The sequence below is a fragment of the Neltuma alba genome, unplaced genomic scaffold (assembly GCF_004799145.2).
Source record: "Neltuma alba isolate B1F8T4 unplaced genomic scaffold, ASM479914v2 tig00013354_pilon, whole genome shotgun sequence".
Taxonomy (NCBI): domain Eukaryota; kingdom Viridiplantae; phylum Streptophyta; class Magnoliopsida; order Fabales; family Fabaceae; genus Neltuma; species Neltuma alba.
In genome coordinates, this window is record NW_021637620.1 from 86,492 (window position 1) to 106,551 (window position 20,060).

Here is a 20,060-nt window from a genome sequence, read left to right on the forward strand (position 1 = left end):
TTTGGTTGTGAAGAAGAGGAATCTTTACTACATATTTTTTTGTTAACTGCCCTTTTTCTCCAGTTGTTTGTTTTGGGATATTGTCTGTCAAAATTTCTTATGATTTCTTTGATAATTTGAGATCTTGGATTAAGATCACTTTGAACAACCCATGTCAAGGTAGTCACTTGAAATTACTCATCAGATTATATGTCTACTCAACATGATCTGAAATAATTCCTTTCATGCTTAACTGGGAAAAAAACGAGGAAAAGGCATAAACCAAAGTTCTCGTAGTTAAAAAGCTTACCCTTTACTTTCCCTTTATAAAACTAAGCCAGAAAGATTTATGACGGCCAACTGTGTAAAACGGGAAATAGAAGAAAATGAAATAGAAGTGGTGGCTATAGGGAACACATCAACTTGCCCATAAAAGAAAAAGGCGCATGTATCAATTTCCTTTGAAATGCCATTAACGTGGGAACCACCAAAGCTGAGAAGATAAAAGGAGGACAACAGCTAGAAGCCTACAATATTCAAGAAATCTCTTACAATCTTCCAGGTAGGGTTCCATGTTTTCATGAGCTCCAGCTTAACTCTTCTTCTTTCTGAAAATGCTTTATCAATTGTTTTCTTATTTGCCCCAGTAACTTGGTAGTTCGAGGTTCTTGGCCAAAAACATTATTTTTTTTCTGGCTTTCCATTTTTCACATCCTTAAAGACGGATGAATTTCCCTTTACCCAATTTGGTCGCCCAGTTTGAAATTCTCATATAGTTCTACATATCTTTCCTTTGGAATTGTTTTTAATTATTTCTTCTTTCAAGATCACTAATCTTTCTAGTTTAATATATTTAACAGCAAAAGCATTATCCTTTTCTCTCTTCTCCCCCGATTTTCATATTCGATATGTCGGTTCTTGGAGGGATTCTCTCTCATGTGAAACCCACTGGATTTACTGTCTGTATAGCCTCTCTATTGTTCAGTTCAAGTACAGTTTTCCACCCAATTCAACTTTGCATGTGCGTGCGTGTTGGATTTTTCACTGTATAATTTACCGTATATAATAACCTCGCGTTATTGATGATTCTGAGAAGGAGAAGGGAAATGACGAGAAGGAAGATACAGATAAAGAAAATTGACGGTATAACAGCAAGACAAGTGACTTTCTCAAAGAGAAGGAAAGGTCTCTTCAAGAAGGCACAGGAACTCTCGACTCTTTGTGATGCTGAGATTGCCCTCTTAGTCTTCTCTTCTACTGGCAAGCTCTTTGATTATGCTAGCTCAAGGTTCTTATATATCATATTATCAGTCTCAATTTCTCATACATACATACATAAACAGGCATTTCTATAGGTGTGTGAGAGAGAGAGAGAGATTTACATGATATCACAGTGGTCGATTTAAGAATGAAATATGAAACTGCACAAGTGCACAGCTCATTATCATTAACTATCTATATTTAAACTCATATTATCTCATTCTCTGTAGTCTATTAAACTAGCTAGCCAGCTTGGCAGTTGATAAACACTAGTTGGAATCTATATAATTCTTGTTGCATTTGTAACCTTAAAGATTATTATATGTGTATGTTTCAGTACTTCTGTTTCTGTTGGTAATTAATAACTTAAAAGGTCAACCAATGAGAAAGTAACTTGATAGACTTGAAGTAACGGAATCATGATTGATATCCACAGTTGAAGGTTCTGAGTTTTCCCATTGGGATTCTGAAAGAATTTCGTTACTCCATACAATTTGACATAAAACTGTGCTTGATTGATCTGATCAGATCTTTTCCACTGATTGATCTTAAAGGGAAATAGAAAGTCACTCAAAAGAGTTACTATTTCTGTTGTTTCAGTATGCAGCGGGTAATTGAAAGGTACGATCAACATTCTGCTGTTCAAAGACTAGGCCAATCATCTGCTGATCTGCGGGTAATCAATATATTAATATCAATCACACAGCATGACTTATCTCAAGTTTTGTGTCAATGCACATAGCTCCTTTTAATTAACTTGATTCCTTTTCTTTTCTTTTTTGGTTAACATACTTGACTTCTTTTCTGGTTAGTTACTCTCACATTGTGACTCACACACGCGTGGGCGCACAAATGGTTTCTTGTTTAATTCATTATGGAATTTGACAACTGAATATCTACGGAAGTACTTACCAAATGAATCAGATGGGAAAAGGGATCCGCTTCTTGGGAAGATTTTAACTCATTGAAGAAATTGAGCTATCCCGTTTGACTATTTGTCTTGTTCATACTTCATAGATTCCTTTGAATAGGGGCCAATCTTATGCATACTCCATAATATGCGTTAACAGTAAGTGATCAGGCTGCATTGCCCTGCAGAAAACCCTAGGTCTTGAATTAACTCCACAGGAGAACTGAAAAGATGGGAGAATTACTTTGAGGGTTGACATAATATTGAAATCAATTTATGATAACATATGAAGGAATGGAAAATCATGGAAGGTTAATCCTTTTTGTTTTTTGAAATATGTACAAGCTTGGAGGTGATGAGAATAAGCTGCACAAGGTAGTAGCAGAAAGGACTCGTGGATTGAGGCACGCAACTTTAATTCATACCTACCACGAATAAATGTTGAGAAGATTATGTTAACGAGACACATGACTTGCACTAAATTCTAAAGGCAATTGAATGGGGAATAACTTGAAGAATTGCAGAAACTAGAGGAAAGACTTCAAAGAGCTTGTCCCGCGTTTCAAAAACAAAGGTTTTTATTTGATCTTTTTATGCTTGACCCTTGATCCTCTGAAGTTTGGGCTTTCTAAAATTTGTGAAGTTCTATGCAAAATACTACCGTTGTCCGTCTCATAATGTAAATCACGTTTTGGAAGATTTGGGATACTCAAAACGTAAGTCATATTTCATAGAATGTAGTGAGCATTAAATGTTTTCCTTCCAAATTTGCCCCCTATTTACGAGAGACACTAAGAGAGATATGATTGATATGAGAGTACAGTTTAATAAGGGTTATTTTGGAATGTTCAAGTACTTTTTGAAAGGTACAAGATGTCTAATTAACTTTAACCAACTTTACTGGTTTGCGTAAAGTAGTTCAAAGTGACTTGCATTTTGGGACAGAAAGAGTAAGATTTTGTTTTATAGATTTTGTATTTTACATGCAAAGAAATTAAAATGTATTATTCTAGTATTTTGCATAGAATTTTTTGAACTGTGAGGGCTTCTTTGATTGGATTCTTAGAACCCCAATTCCTAATAATCTCAATTGCATTGTTAATGTGTTTGGTTTGGTTTTTGTTGTATGAATCTTGATTCTATGGGTAGTCTAATTATCACACTGCTGGGAGGATGATTCTCCATAAAAATGTGACCAATCCTGATTCCCAAATGCTAGAATCACACTATTTTAATACCCTTCACCCGAGAAACCACAATGGGGGGGATTTTGGTTCATTCGATTTTAATTTATTTTATTTAATCAAATATAAAACATAAAATTCTTCCATCATTTTCAGTATCATACCTGCTGAATTTATGGTTATTAACATTCGATTCCATTTTCGTGCTTTCCATGGATCAAACGGGCCCCGAGGTTTAGTCCAAAATAAGAAAACAGCCCAAAAAGCACAGACTTCTTTATCTTATAAATTTTCAGAGGCCAGCAACTTCTTTATCTATTGTATCTTTTCTTTTCTTTACTATCATTTAATGCTCTATGACAAGATTCAGTATATTTCTTTAAACCTTCTACATTGCTGGTGTGGAATCTACCTGATGTGTGCATTTTCAGCTATAAGACACTGTTTTGGTACTTATCAAACTTCTTTATTTTTACATTTTTAAAGTGATATGCCTTTACCGTGCATAGAAAAAATCTAATTTAATTAGTGATTAAAACTGTTAGTTAATTTTCATCCTGACAACAAATTGGCTTGTTTTCTTCCTTGTCCGATTAGCTATGTGAGTTGTGATTTTGTGTAGTTATTGCGTTCAAGATTTTGAGTTTGACATGTTTACTATGATTATTGTTTCAGGATGAAAGATTCATGAAACCCATCAACGCACTAAAGAGAAAGGTAGATACAAAACCAAACTTAGAATGTTAGGATATGCTATTTATGCATATGCAAGATATTATTCATCTACAGATTTGGCCTTTCATCAACTGGTCATGTTCACTTAATTCCTCGTATACAAGCAATTAATATTGGTGTGTGGAAATCTCATTGTATATAATCTATACGTCCAGAAGCAGGGAAAACTTTTATGTCAATCGCACAAAAGTTTAGTCAATACATAAAATCACTTAAAACGTAGTTCCAAACATAAAAATGAGTCTTTCAGAGTAGGTATAATTGGAGAAAACAAAATGATTGAAGAGCGATCGATTAGAAACTACTCGACTTTACATCTTTATTCTATCTCTGTAATAGCAATTAGGTTCAATTCATTCCTCACTTTTTCCCATTTAGTGATTAGCCCCATAAAGAAAAACCACAAGTGTGACGACATAATAAAGAGATGAGAAGATCATTCTTTTTTTTTAAAAAAAAATATAGTAGTCTCTATCTTCTGACACAAGACAAGATCTGAATCTTCTAAATGTGAGGGGCTCACACTTGACAGTTAATGTATGTTAAAGGGATAAAAAGAAGATGGCCCAGGAGGACTAACTCTCTCAATTGACTGAACGGTTTTACTTATAGAGAAATGAGAGAAGTTTCATGTCTTAAAAAGAATATAATACAAAGCGTCACTTGAGGTTTCACTTGAATGATCAGTTCTATGTGAATCCCTTTCTGAATACATATATTCCAAGAGATTTGATGCTCGTTCTTTTCTTCACATGACACTTCAATTTGAAACTAGCCCATGAGAAGATTCATATCCACATTCTAACAAACTTGTGTATGTGATTTCACTATCATAGATACTACATTTGGTTCTTAATATAAGACTCAATTGACTAATTTGAAGAGATTAAGAAAATTACTAAATTATTTTAAACTATTTATATTTATCGTTTTTCTCCCAACTAATTTCCCTCACTTATAAATTGTTATATAATCTAATGATACCCATAAGTATTTTAGAGAGATCATATAACATATACTATAATTAAATAATTTAGTAACTTTCTTAATTTCTCTAAATTAGTCAACTGGGTGTTATATTAAAGGCTTGAAATAGTATGATGGATTTCAAGAAAATATCCAAGCTATATTTGCTGCATATTTTATGACACTAACGATGTTCTACGCTCTCGGTCACCTTTGCTACATTGTTTGGCTTTCATGTACAGGGAATCCAACTCATGGAAGAAAATCGAACATTGAAGCAGGTGATCAAAGATTTATATTCTTTTCTTATTATAAAGTATTGCCTTTCTTCTCAAATGTTGAGAATTGAAAATCTCATAACACAAACACACTTACAGAGACTTGCACGTGAACGAGGCCATCTTCTGACTCCATCGTCATTTGCAGTTCATCTGACAATCCTCCTCAAGGCACTGATAGTTCTGATGCATCTCTCAGGCTGGGGTAATTAACTAGATTATCTAGCTACTGATACATGTTTATATATTAGATAGCTTTTGTTTAATGTAATTTGAACTATCTGCATTTGATGTTTGGTGGTTTGGATTGAATATGGACTCTGCTGTCTTTTAGCATTTGCAGGAAGATTTCAATTCTTTAAAATAATTCTGATCAATTTTCGAGTGGGATACTTCCTAAGAAGCATACAGTCCATTAATTCTGTGAAATTAGGGGGGGAAAAGGATACAGCATTATGTTTTTTTACCTTGGTTGGGACTGATTTTTATGTGGCCATTAGTTCATTCTTCATATCACTAATATGAGTTTGGCCTTCCGTGTATTGCAGGTTGTCTTTATTCAAATAGAAACATATAAATGTTTATTCATCAGAGAGTTGTATATTACTAGTGGCTGATTCCTTCACTTTAGATGCCAACGCGAGAGGCAGGAAGTTGTTCAAACGCTGAGGTGAGAGGGAGAGAGTGTTTGAACTTTGAATTGGGACCCTTAGATTAGGAGGAATAGGGATGTCATGTTAAAATGGCAATATAGTACTCTAAGGTCTCTTAGGACCTGCTATTAATCTTAACATTTTTTGTGACCTTAGGTGAATAAATTCTACTCCTTGGAACGTGTGTGTAATTTTTCCTTCTTAATTTGCTTCATATATATTATGTCATCAGGTAAAGGGATAAATTTACTTATTATAATATTGAAGAAAAGCACCAAGTACCATAATAGAATGGCAGGACCAAAAATACCCATGATGATTCAAAAAGGGGCCTAAAATGTCATTACTATGAATGTTGACTTTTTAGAAAGAATACTTTGACTCAAAATAGTGACATAGAGGTAGATGTGGCAAAATAATATTTTAAGTTAGACAAAAAATAAAAAGTATCTCCATGATTGTCATCTCCCCACCATCAAAGCAACAGTATATCATCATCACTACTGTTCGCCATTTAGTTTAACTCCAAGTGCACGAGTCGCTAGTAGTATAAAAAATATCGTTCCCTTAGAGGTTAAGGCCAGACAAGTTAAAAATCACAATTATGTCTATGATTAGGTTAAGTGAAATTAATGTGTAAATGAAGTTGTCTCAGAAAGGTACTTTGAAAATAAAGCTTAAAATCGAAGCTAAAAACTTAACTTTGAGACAAATAAGAATCTAGGATTATTTCTCACTATTGTATTTCATAAAACTTGATTAAAAACTTCTCATTTAGTGTTTTAATGATAAGTTAAGTCAGTCTAAGGTTTACAAATGTTAATTAAGCTTTCTCAAGTCAAAACCAAATTTTGTAATCTTAATAAACCTTTACAATCTCTTGCTTTTGTTGACAACATTACACTTTGAAAATCAAAATCTTTTTTGACCAATGCTAGATTAATAGATATATCTCTATTCTATTAACAAACCATCCATTTAATAGAATAAACTTTCAATATAGCAGGTTTTTACCCTAGATCAAAGATCAATTTAACTTTCTCAAGTTTCAACCAATTAAACAAATCACTTCAAGTGGTGGCCAATTACAAGAAAGCACTAAACTCAAGGTAAAAACAAAATAACATTATCATTAATATTAAAGAAAGAGTTAAAATAAGTTTTAATCCATACAATAGATCAAAATAATCTTAAAATGACTACTCAAGCTACATATGTTCAGTAAAGAGCCACAAATACAAGGGTATTTCCCAGCCATTACAAAGACAAATGAGAAGAGAGAAGAAAACCAAGGAAAATGAGAAATGAAGCTCCAAATCTTCTTCAAACTTCAAGCTTAAAGCTCCTAAGCTTTAAAACCTCTAAATCCTAGCAAAGAACTTCTCTAAACATGTGTCCTTACCACCTCAGCGATGATTGACATGTGTCACTGTCACCTCACCTCTGCCTACCACCGCATACGCCTTTACTAGTTGAGCTGCAACGAACCTATTGACTTATTATGCAAAATTAAATATATATAATATTCTTTTACACAAACAAAATTATATACATATATATTATTAAAAACTAAAAATAAACTATATGATAATTTTTATCATAGCTATTTTAATGACAAAATAATTTTTAAATATTTTTTACTATTTATATTATAATGTTTTATTTTAAAAAAATATTTTTAATATAATTTTAATTTCCAATGAAACTAATTTTGAATTTTAAATCATAAATAATTTTTTCTTAAATATTTCTTAAAATTTATTTTTTAATTAACATTGATAAGATATCCAATTTAATTATATATATATATATATTATATTACATTATATTATATTATCTATATATGTTTTATATATTTGATGAAAACCATTTATAGTTAGCAAAAAAATCTAGTTATTCAAAAAATAACTACTATAATAAAATCTAATAAATTATTCTATTAAAAAATTAAATGATTTGAATAGATTATAATAAACAATATTCTCCTCCTTGTATATGTATATATCCTATGTAATTTATTTTCTTAAAATTCTTTATTTATATCATTTGTTTTTGCATAGAAGACCAAAACCAATCTATATTATCCGTATTAATTATATCACAATTAAATTTTATTGTTTAATGATTGAAATTCAAAATTCACTTCAATATTAGTTTGTGTTCATATAAACTCATTTTTTGGTTTTGAATTTCTATTATATATTATATCTTTCAATATATTGTACATATGATAAAATTATTTCTTTCTTGTATCAGTTTGTATAAGAAAATTATTAATATTCTTTTTATTTTTAATTATTATTAATAATCAAGAGGAATTGATTTTAATGAATATAAACAAGTTTTCTAAGAAATTGTCTTCCTATTCTCAATATGTACCTAATGATGACATGAATGATGATGATACCTTCATTAACACCAACTCTGCAAATATATCAATTTATTTTACAATTAAAAATATATTTAAATCATTATATTCTTAATCATGTTATTATATAAATTGTTGTAAGGTTATAATCTAAAATAAAGAAATTTAAAATTAGCGACGGAATTGTGACAGAATTAGTGATGAAAACTTCTATGACAAACAATTTAGTGATAGAATTAGCAATGAAAATTTTTGATGAAAAAAATTATGTCGCTAAATATTTATTGATGGATTATCGACGGACAGAAATTTTGTCACTAATCCATTGCTAAATTTAGTGACAAAATTTCTATTAGTAATCTGTTAGAAGTTAGCGATGGAATAATTTTTTGTCAGTAATGAGCTGTTTTTTTGTAGTGAAATAAAAAATGTACGAGAGAGAAAGAAAGACAGAACTTTTGACAATCTTCACTAGTGAGCTAACTAAGGGGTTTGTCGAGAATGGATTGGAAGTTAGCAATGCTAGTGTTCATGGCTTTTAGATTCCGATGACTGTGTGTGTCCAACTTTGGAGAAAATAAAAGGCGAAGAAGAGAGGGGAGGGGAGAGATAGAGAAATGAAAGAAAAAGTGAGGGTGTGTGATAATGTGTGAGTAGATGACAAAGTGAGTAGTGAGAAAGAAACACGTGTATGCTTAGTGGGATTCACAAAAGAAAAAGTGATGGATGTTAAGGGTAGTCAACAAAAATAGCATTTTTGCCCCGTTTTGAAAAATTAATGAGTATTTTTACCCCTGACATTTTATTACGGTGCCTGGTGTTTCTTTTTGATAGTATAATAGGTAAATTTTTTCATTCATCCTATCTCTTAAAACTAATACACATTATTGAATTCATTCAAAACTAGATATTAGATATTTTTTTAAAGTTATTTTCTTTTTGAATCAAGGTATTTTTTTTCCTCTGGGCATCAGTATTCTCCTATTAAAAATAATCATATTCAAAGCACTGTCTTCTAACGTTTAGTGTCTGCCAATACCTCAAATAGAATTGCTTCCAATAAGAAAATATCTGTACATCAAACATAATAAAATTTAATATATTCAGTCATCAACATTGGACAAAAATATATGAATTGTCAAAGGGATTTTTAGAAAATAATATTTCGATATCTTATCTAAAAATTGTTAATAACTTTAATAGTTTTATACATACTTTAATACTCACTTTATTTAATATTAATTGTTAATATGATCTGACATAATTATCAATTAGAAAGAATTATAATTAGTTTTTTCCCCCTCAAATGACAAGTGTTCCCGTCTCGTCATTTATCCACTTTCTTATCCAAAATAAAAAAGTTGTTAAATTTTTAATTGATTTGAAAATATTGTAACATTTCAATTAAATTAAAGAGAAATGAAGTCGCTATTAAAATTATAAAAATAAAATAAAAAATCATCTAATATTATTACTGCTGGTAGGGATGGTTTTGTGAAGAGTACAAGAAGAAGAGAGGAAAAAGAAAGTGGTGTACGATGTTTCAAGGTATGGGCAGCACTTTTCTTTAGGCTTAATTCGTCTCTACCTATTCTTATCTTATAGGATGCAAGTGGGGTTGATTGGCAAATTTCTTTCAGGATACAATGAAGACTCTTGAATATAGATTGCACTTCCAAGATTCAAGCGAATAAAACAATAGCCTTTACAAGGTGATAATTTGACTCTATCTCTATGTTCACTCAAAGACAAAGGCAGTGAGTTTGATCTTTGTGTTTGAATTGTGTTGTATCCAAATGAAGTGATGGTGACGGGTTTATAGAGACCATGAATGATGTCTTGAAGAGATGCCTTTTGAAATAATACTTTATTAAATACAAGTCCCATATGTTGGTTCATGAACTAACATAATTTAAATAAATAAAATGTATTTAATATGTAGGGTCTTTTAGTATTGTAACTACCTACATAGCCTTTCATATAAATATATTAATTTACATGAAGACACAATTTTTCATATAAATATATTAATTTATGTGAGAATACAACTCTTCAAATAAATTTATTAATTTATATGAAGACAGAACCCCTCATATAAATTTATTAATTTAATAAATTTATATAAGAACATGACTTTTCAAAAACACATCTTTTCATTTTAAAAATATTCCAACAATTACCAGGCAGCTTATAATTTAATAGACAGACAAGAAAAGGGGAAGAGACCCCTCAATAAATGAAATAAAATGCCTAATTAAAGGTTTTGTTTTCCTTTGAGTTATTTGAGAGTTATCCAGCTTGAGTCGTGAGGTTGCGAATACAAGTGATTTTCTTTTTTCGGGAAAGAATAAGAAAAAAGTATTTAATTTAAATCATAGTCTAATGGATTTGATGATTTTATGAATCTATTTGACATCATAATTCTATACATAGATAGAATTTTGAATTTTTCTTGCTGTACAAGGAGAAAACTTCTTATATGTTTCTAAAGGGGTGTATTGTTTATCTGTCCCAATGAGCCGTTACATTTACTAGGCAGCTTATAATTTAAACTTTTATTTTTCAAAATGCATCCTATAGCACAGGAGGGATGAACAATGTGCTCAAAAATAACCAAATACCTCCTCCCTCACCCCTCCTCCAACACTCTAAAACAATTTTTCAATAACATATAGTATCTTAAAATAATTTTTGGTATATCTATCACCATAATTAATATATATTTTTAGTAATATTCAGTATCATAAGTGTAGAGAGTACTACTTGCTATTAGAAAAATGCTTTAGATACAAAATTGTACTAAAATTTATTTTAGAACATTAGGAGCTACTATAAAAATACTTTAAAATGCTAAATGAATATAAAAAAAATTAGTTTTTGATACTAAATACATAAAAAATACTTTAGAATACTAAATATAATTTAACACAATTTATTTTTAGTAATTTTATATTATATAAAATAAATATGTAAAGAGAATTTTGTCTCAAAATATAATACTACTCGAGTTTTTATTATAAGTTACTTATAACTTATTCTCACATACCAAAAACTGTATTTATGGATAAAATTTTTTAAACACACCCTCATTAAAATTTTCTATTTCTCTTTATCTACAAATCATTCTTACCTGTTATCTCTCTTTTCTCTTTTTTCAATAAAAATTAAATAAGAGCTCACAAAATTAGAAAATAATCGTTAAATACCCTACAAATTACCGATGTTTTTGACAAAAAAATTTCTTCATGAGGAGTAGAGTGGTAGCTTTTTTTTTTTTTTTTTAGTGAATTAGTGATCCCAAACTCGTACTAAATAGCGAATGCGTGTGCCCATGTATAAAGCTGCAATTAATGCAATCAATTTACCCACCGCAAGAGTTTCTTCTTTTTTTTTTTTTTTTTTTTTAATTTAGGGAAGCCTGTCTCCTCCTTAATAATTTCCTGCTCACCAAGACTCTATCTTTCATCCTTTCTTCAGTCATCACATTTCAGAATATTCTTGCAGGTAACAACACTTCGCTCTCCTTCTCAAGAAGAAACCTCCCCTTCTCTCTGTATTTCTTACTTAGATCTGCACTTATCCTTCCTAATCTATCCTATCCAAGCCTCAAACTCTTTTTATCTTGTTGTTCCACCTACGCCCAATCCAAGTTCTCTTCATTTTATGCTTGTCTTTTTCGTTTAACACGCAGATAATATTCTTCTGCGTAATTAATTTTTGTCTGAGACTGGATTAAATCTTTAGATTTCCCTAATTCTTTCTCTTTGATTTAACTTGGTTTTAGTTTGAAGGAGAGATTGGTTGAAATGACGAGAAGGAAGATAGCAATAAAGAAGATCGAGAACGTAGCTGCGAGGCAGGTGGCTTTCTCAAAGAGAAGGAAAGGTCTATTCAAGAAGGCTATGGAGCTGTCAACTCTCTGTGATGCTGAGATTGCTCTCTTAGTATTTTCAGCTTCGGGCAAACTCTTTGATTATGCTAGTACAAGGTATCTTTTCTCTCTGTATATAATGTATATGTGTGTTCTATCACTAGGAATCAGAATAATCTGAATTTTAATCACGTCTGGGATTTTCGTTTTTGTTTAGAGGAAAATAAATCCTGATCTTTATTTGCTGATAAAGAAGCTGTGATAGCCTATGCTTTTATTCGTCTCATTTGTGCTCTCTTCTAAATTTGTCTATATAATCTCCTTCAGTTTTGATAGAGTGAGATTTCACATGAAATGGCTCTAAAAAGCACAATACTCAACCTAGAATCCAGATTATTAGCATACCAAGTTTGACCCATGATTCATTTGTCTATTCTTTTTTAAGTGTCAGCATTTATGTATCTCATCTGTTTGATCATCAATTACCATGTTCATGTTTCGGCGAAAATTACCTTCTGTTGTGCCAGTACAAGGTATCTTCTCTCTCTCTCTCTCTCTCTCTAATTGAAATGATTTAGGTTCAAGTTGCTTCCACACAGTACTTCTCTTGCTGTAAGAAGAAAACTTGAACTAGACGTGCTGACCAAAAAGTTGTGATATAGTCCTTTTGTGTGCTTTTATATATGTGTGTATCTGAGAATTAATCATGTGGGTATAATTGAAAATAATGAGTAATCTCATCATAACTGTGTTTTGCTTATACCTTTAACTTTTTACACAATGTCTTGAGGTTGCTGCTAAAATAGTTTGAACACTGAAATCTTGATAGTCTTGGAAGAGACTATGGAATTTGTTCAACGTTGATGTGAATAATATGTACAATAATCAACGTTTAAAACTTAAAACAGTACAAAATAGTGGTTTGAAAATAACGAAAACGACACATATATGGAGGAATATTAGATTTCATGAAGCTGCTTCAGTTCCAGAGGCTTTTGTTAATGTCAAGATGCTATTTTTCTTCTGTAAAAAAAATATGATCCTTTCCATAACGATCAATATAGTTATATCAATTATTTAAAATCTACAAGAAACTACGCTATTCACAAGTCAAGAATAATGTATTCGTCTTTGATTTCTTTTGGAAACAGGGGGGGAAAAAAAAAAGGCCCACAATACGCTGTTCAAGCGGTACTGCATGTCCTCTCTTCATCTCTAGGGAGATATAGGCTGTATATGAGATGGTTTTTATCTTAATATTTTAATTCTATTTTTATTCAAAATCACTTTCAATGGTGTTGGAAAATTGTATATATTTTTTTTACTATGTTGCTTTCAAAATAAAAAATATCAAAAGAAGATTTAAATCTTCTAGTTTAATTTAAATGGTCTGGAGAAGTACAAATACGGCATACTTTTAAGAGGCAGGGATGTTTTCTTTTTTTGGGCAATAGAGAACATCCCAAATTAACTTTTAGTTCATAATTTTTTTTACTTTGTATTTTTTATTGATTAATTAGGTGGATTAAAACAGTTTAAAGAGGATTATGAGAACATGCTACTAGAACAGTCGGGTCACTTTTGCTTTGAAGATACTAAAAGTTTTGTAAGGCTATCAGCTTATCACAGATTGCTCTTGACGTTTTCCTTGTTGTCTTCATATTTTGATATCCATTAATGGCAATATTTAAATGTTATAATTTTGAATGAGTCTATCTAGAGTTAAGATTCGGTTAATTAAACAAATGCTATTATATTACACATTATTGTCACATATATATCTCTAAATAAAACACCCATCTGTAATGTTTGGCCATGGAAGCCACTAAGAATAAATTCATTGGTATATATATACATGACTGATTGGATACATAAGCAAATTTAATGCTGTATTTAAATTCACTTATTTTAACTATGACTTCCATTGTGCCCCTCCCCACAGCAAAAGTATGACTTCCATTAAAATTTAAATTCCATAAATAATTTTAATTCATCAAATGATAATTTATGCTATATAATTCGGTTAGAAATAGTTTTAAAGTACGACTTCCATTTTAATTTTCAATATTTTTGTTGTTTTAAGCACGAGGCAAGTAATTGAAAGGAGAAACCTATACTCAGATGTGAACCTTGTGAAGTCATACCAGCCATCTCAAGAGCTACAGGTATAATTTTTCTTCTGCTCTCTACCCCTTCATCTGTTGCTGTTTTGATTCATCTTTCTTTTTCCCATCTCTGTCTGTGTGTCTGTATATAAAAAAATCTTACAAAAATATTTTTGGTTATAAGACATTTTGATAGTTTCAATGAGCATTAAATATTTCTTCCCATATATGCCCATATTTAATAAGGATAGTGAGAGAGAATAAAAATTAGTATGATATTGGAATTTAGTGTGATTAATAAGGATAATATTAGAAATCTCTTAAATTTTATGACAAATTTAATGCTTTTAACTATTTTTTTAGGACTTGGAAATTAGTTAGAAACGTCTTATAATATGGATCAGGGGAAGTACAATATACTTCCCTCACCCTAAATATTCGAGTTAGATAAGTAATTTACATATATTAAGAAAATTAAATTAGTTATTTGTTAAAAAATGTGTGTTGGTTATCCTGAAATATCCCCTCTAGTCACTGACATTGGAAACTACACTCATTGATGAAAACTCCTTTTATTTGTGTAATTAGGATTGTCTCTACTAGAGGATATTAATGCCTATAAAAATAGAGATAATTTCACAAAAAATTATAAATTTGGAATAAAAAGTGAGAGGTCTACTTCAATTAGAACCAAAAGAAACCTCTTAACTAATATTTAGGAAGTATATTATATTACTGCAATAATTATTCAACAGTTACTTCTTTTTTTTTCAAGGGTATGATGGACCATATACATACCTAATATGAAAATGCTTGGAGTATACCAAAACTTTTGTCATTGAATGTGGAAAGCATATGGTAATTGGACAGGTTGAAGGTGAATATTTTAAGCTAAACAAGGAAATAGAAGAGAAGACTCTTGAAATAAGGTATTACTATTACCATTATTAAATGGTGTTAAAGATTTTATTATGGGGGATGTACAATGTGTTTATTATAGATTCAAATATGTTGCTCTACATCTAATAATAGACAGCTCAATGGAGAAGATCTACAAGGGCTGTCTGTAAAAGATCTGAGGAAGCTAGAAGATTTACTTAGCACAAGCTTGCATCGTGTTTCAAAAGCAAAGGTTTGTCTTTTCCTTTTATGACAGTAATACAAAAATTGAAATATTTTATGATTTTTTTATCCCGTAAATTACAGTTATCAACTGTCAATTAAACAATGGCTTATTTGAGAAAGAGGAAAAATAACAAAAAAAATACCTGTTGAATTTCAAAATGACAGCTAAGTGATTTTGATTGATTTTGACTTGCTAAAGTCATTAGAAGAGTAGTCCAAACCATTACAAGAATAGTAACCATGGCCTATTTGTCTTTTTGAAATTCAACATGTTTTTTTTTCTGGTCGTTTTCCCAACTGTCTCATATGCAGAGGCTTATTTGACAGTTATTCATCTTGTTTAGCTCATAATATTCGATTTGTCCCTTTTATAATGACAAAACTATATATTATATTTCAAATATTCATTGCGGCATAAAAAATAGGAAGTGAATGAAATAAAAATTAGATAAGGTCAAGATCTCCCTATTCTTTTATCATTAGAAAGGTCAATTAAAGTCTCTTTATACTGCCACCTTTTTGTTCTTTGTTTTTTGGCTACCATGAGGCTACTTTTTTTTTTTTTTTGGGGGCTACCATAAGGCTACCTTAATCCATGGTTCCACAAAGAATGTTAGTAATGATCTATAATTCTTTCCCCTTTTGTGAACATAATTTTAAATCGCGGATCAAAAAGCAACTATATCCTCATAATAAAATGCATAATTTAAACATTTTCTCTTGTATTGTGTTTCAACTTTGCCTCTTGCTACAGGGATCGACGTAACCTAAATAAATTCTAGTTTTAATGCTCTACATGTCCTTTAGTTATAGGAAATGATTTTTCCTGTTTGATGCTCATTTGACCCTTCAACTGTGTAAGATACAAATTAAAGAATGCTCACAATGACCGATTTAAGACACTAACTAACCTTATCCGCATTCCTTTTATAATTGATAATGAGCAGTCTCATAATCCTCATATCCTATATATCCAAATGGTACAGATATAGGAAAATCATTCATAGTCCTCTCAAATCTCTGTTCATAAATCATTTTATATATTTATAACTATAATTTACCGAATATGCCAAATATGACTTAGGTTGACCATTATAACTCCAATATGAGAAACCTGATAAATCTAACCCAATTACGGGATGCTTTTCATCCCTTAATTATTCCAAACGTAACTGAATCATAATTGAATTAGATCCTCTTTATTCTTCTCAAAACTCATTGACAACTTGCCTGTCATTGTATGTTCCACTAACTTCGCCAAGTATGGGTTGACAAGATGGGATGATATTTTGGGGAAAATCCCAATAGGAAGGGAATGAACATATATAATAACATAAAATGAATCACTATATAAAAGATGACATACATATTAATTAGATGATATCACAAACACCTAGAATTCATTATTAGAGAACCACTGCACTCTCCCCTTTACCTATCCTGCTTTTTATGCCATAAAGACATCTCTTAGCCACAAGGCTTTCTTACTATACAGGCTCTGCCTTCAAGTTTCTTTACCACAAGGGTATAATTCTTTGCCAAAGAGGCAATATTTAACTATTCAAGGCTCTAACTTTGAGTAAAATAAACTAGGCACGCAAACAAGACAGACATATAAGAAGAGTAGGATTGCTATCTTGTGCAGAATTGACAATATCAAGGATTTTGTTGTGATTCCCATATTGGGGAGTCTTGCAAGTGTAGTGTGGTTTATGAGTTTAATGAGCTCTTTCTTCTAATATACTAGTCTTTTGGGATTGAGCTCTCCTTTGGCTTGTACTCATAAGAGATTTCCTTACTATGTGTTTTACAACAACAAGTGTGTAGAATTAGAGGAGAGAAGTTTAGGTTAGTGATGTAGATAACTTTCTCAATTTTCATTTTGCTTTCTCCTTCCTTGCATCTTAGTAAAGCTATCATTGCCTTGTTTTTTTTTTTTGGCCTAGCGGCAAAAGAAAATTAGGGTTTATAATGTGTAGGAGTTGCTCCATAAAAGGATTAATATTTTAAAATATTTTTTTTAATGAAGGGGTAAATATATCAAAATACATCTTTTGTAGAAAGATATGGTTTAATCTCTTGTAAATCTCTTACTTTCCCTTATTATACATTCTAATGTTGAGGGGACTGTTTTGTACCATAGTTTTGAAGTTATATATTTCTGCCACAACTTCTCCTTCACTATACATAATTAGGATAAAACCTCAAAACTATATATTTCTTTACAAGTTGGTCCCTACAAAATTTTCATGTGAGTTCCTTCTAAATTATAGGATGTCACATTAACCTCGTCTTCTAACTCATCATTTAAAAAGCAGAATTTGAATCAAATTAATAACAGGTAACTGCAACTAAGAAAGCAAAAATGAAACAACCCTCACAATTTCAAATTGAGCAGTTGGAGAAGTCTCCTCAAAATTCATACCTTGTTGTTAGTATCCCTTGAAAACAAATCGAGCTTTATACTCTTAAATGCTTCCATTAGTAAGGGCCGGGCCAAAAAAGCTATTTTTTTAACATTTTCAAATTAAAAATGTATAAGCCATAATGGTAATGTTCTTGTTCCAAAACCACATACCCTATAATGGTAACCCCTTTTAGTTAATATGAAGTTTTAGTGGCTATTAATGTCTCTTGATTCACATATACTCCTCTCTTAATGTTTTAAACATGCCATTCCCAGCATAATTACTCCAGAGGCAATAAAATCCAAAGTTACTCTTTAATGATTTTATGGGGTGCATTAGGTATATGTTTATCCTAATGGCAAATTAGAACACATCTAATCCCACTTTCCCAATCTATATTCATAATCAAGATTCCCTTTGTCAAGGAAAACCTAATCCTCCTAATTCATAATTAATATTGGCCAAGCAGCAACTAAACAAATACATGCGTGTTTGAACAAACAAAATTAACATTAAGCACAAATAATTGATTCAAACATGCTCTGATCCAGTTCATAATAACTTCTCTATGTTAACAGAACATTAGTCATGTTAAATGAAAGAACAAGAGGAGTAGGATAGAGTAGAGCACAAGAGGAAGGAAGGAGTACCTAGGAGAAAGAAGTCAAGGACACTGCATTGTCAGCAGAGGAATGGGGAAGGATAAAACCACAAACAATTTACCCCGCATAGAACAACCAAGCTAAGTGAGACTTTGAGAGTTGAAGGAAGATTGAAGAGTTGAAGCTTGACAATGAGATCAGAAGGCAGTTGGTGTGAGGATGGAAGGACTGAAGCTCTCTTGGTCTCTAGTAGTTAATAATTTAAAAACATATTTAAGGGATGGCCTTTTAATTATTTGACCGAAATGGGCCCAACGTTTAGCCCATTTACTCATTTTGGGACCTAATTGTTAAGCCTGCTGGTTTAAATGTGTTGGGCTCTAACAGCTCTACCCCTCGGGACCTTATAACATTTTGGCCTTCATGAACATCTAACTCCCACGCATGTTGAGTTTTATGGATGGCTTGAATCTCCTCCGTCGTAGCACTTTGCCCTCAAATTTTTCTATTGCTTCTAAAGAAGTTGGGTGTTGGCGTTTGAAACATACACAGAAAAACTACAAAATGCATAAATTTGCTTTTAGTAGACATTGAATTTTTTGGCGGTATTTCACTAGAGGATCTTCATGCTGAAGAACTGTTGATCTTGTGGTACTTCTTTCACTAGGTGAGGAAAATGAGAAAGAATATGGACTTGACAATGGAGGTTGGCGTTGCTTGCCCATTGTCAAACTCAGTCTATAGGGATTCAAATAAGAATGGCTCCCTTGTTATATTCCATTCCCAACTAGCCTCTTCATTGGATACAATATTCCTGCTAACTATTACTTTAACACTTGTAAGATTATACAGATGACACGCTTTGGTTTGACTACTCTAGCCAATTTAAAATTTAGTTTTTTTCCCCCTATTTTTCGTCAATTCAAGAATGAAATTTAACCTAAACATAGCTAGACAACTAAGAATTGTAAGTGGCTTGCCTGAGGCTTCTTGCTTTTCCGAGCTTCATATGGGTTTGATTCAAAAAAGCATTTTTTGGAGAGATGATATGCAATGTTATTCACTATGTTATAAAGATTAGAGTTTATTGATACTGTTTTCTGTTCACTATAACGTTGCCTCTTCTTTTTTTTCATTTGTTTCTTTACTATTTAGCGATAGTAAACAGTTATGATGCGTTTGTTCTTTCTATCTGTTCTTCGATTCCATGGTATGGGTAAAACGCAGCTTGCAATATTTAGAACAGATAGAAACTAATTCTATATGTTTCAGGTCGAAGTATTTGAGCAGGAGATCAATGTTCTAAAGAAAAAGGTTAGCGTTATGTTTGTTTATCAAAAGAATCCTATGCATTATATTCAGCCTTTTCCTCAGTGTTATAATGAGAAAGTATTGATCAGAATTAATTCCTTCTAACTTAACCTTTTATTTTAGTAATTAATGCTGCCTTTGGAATTCTGAAGTTAGTAAAGACAAGGGTAGAATGAAGAAAATAGTAATTATTTTTATCTTCAAATTTTATAATGACAGATAAATATAAACAAGAATTTTCTTAAAAAGTGACCATCAAAAAGGAATGGAGCGAGTAATTTCCGTGAGCCTTCAAATAAGCCCAT

The 20,060-nt window shown here is 31.2% G+C and overlaps 1 long non-coding RNA gene and 1 pseudogene across 1 annotated transcript; both read left to right on the forward strand.

Moving 5' to 3' along the window:
* Positions 1–1,085: 1,085 nt before the first annotated feature.
* Positions 1,086–12,431, forward strand: LOC114736662 (MADS-box protein JOINTLESS-like; annotated as a pseudogene).
* A 2,772-nt stretch (positions 12,432–15,203) lies between these two features.
* LOC114736663 (uncharacterized) lies at positions 15,204–19,790 on the forward strand. The gene is made up of 3 exons (XR_003739365.1): positions 15,204–15,238; positions 15,342–15,441; positions 19,717–19,790. It is a non-coding gene; the product is annotated as an uncharacterized LOC114736663 (long non-coding RNA).
* Positions 19,791–20,060: the final 270 nt, after the last annotated feature.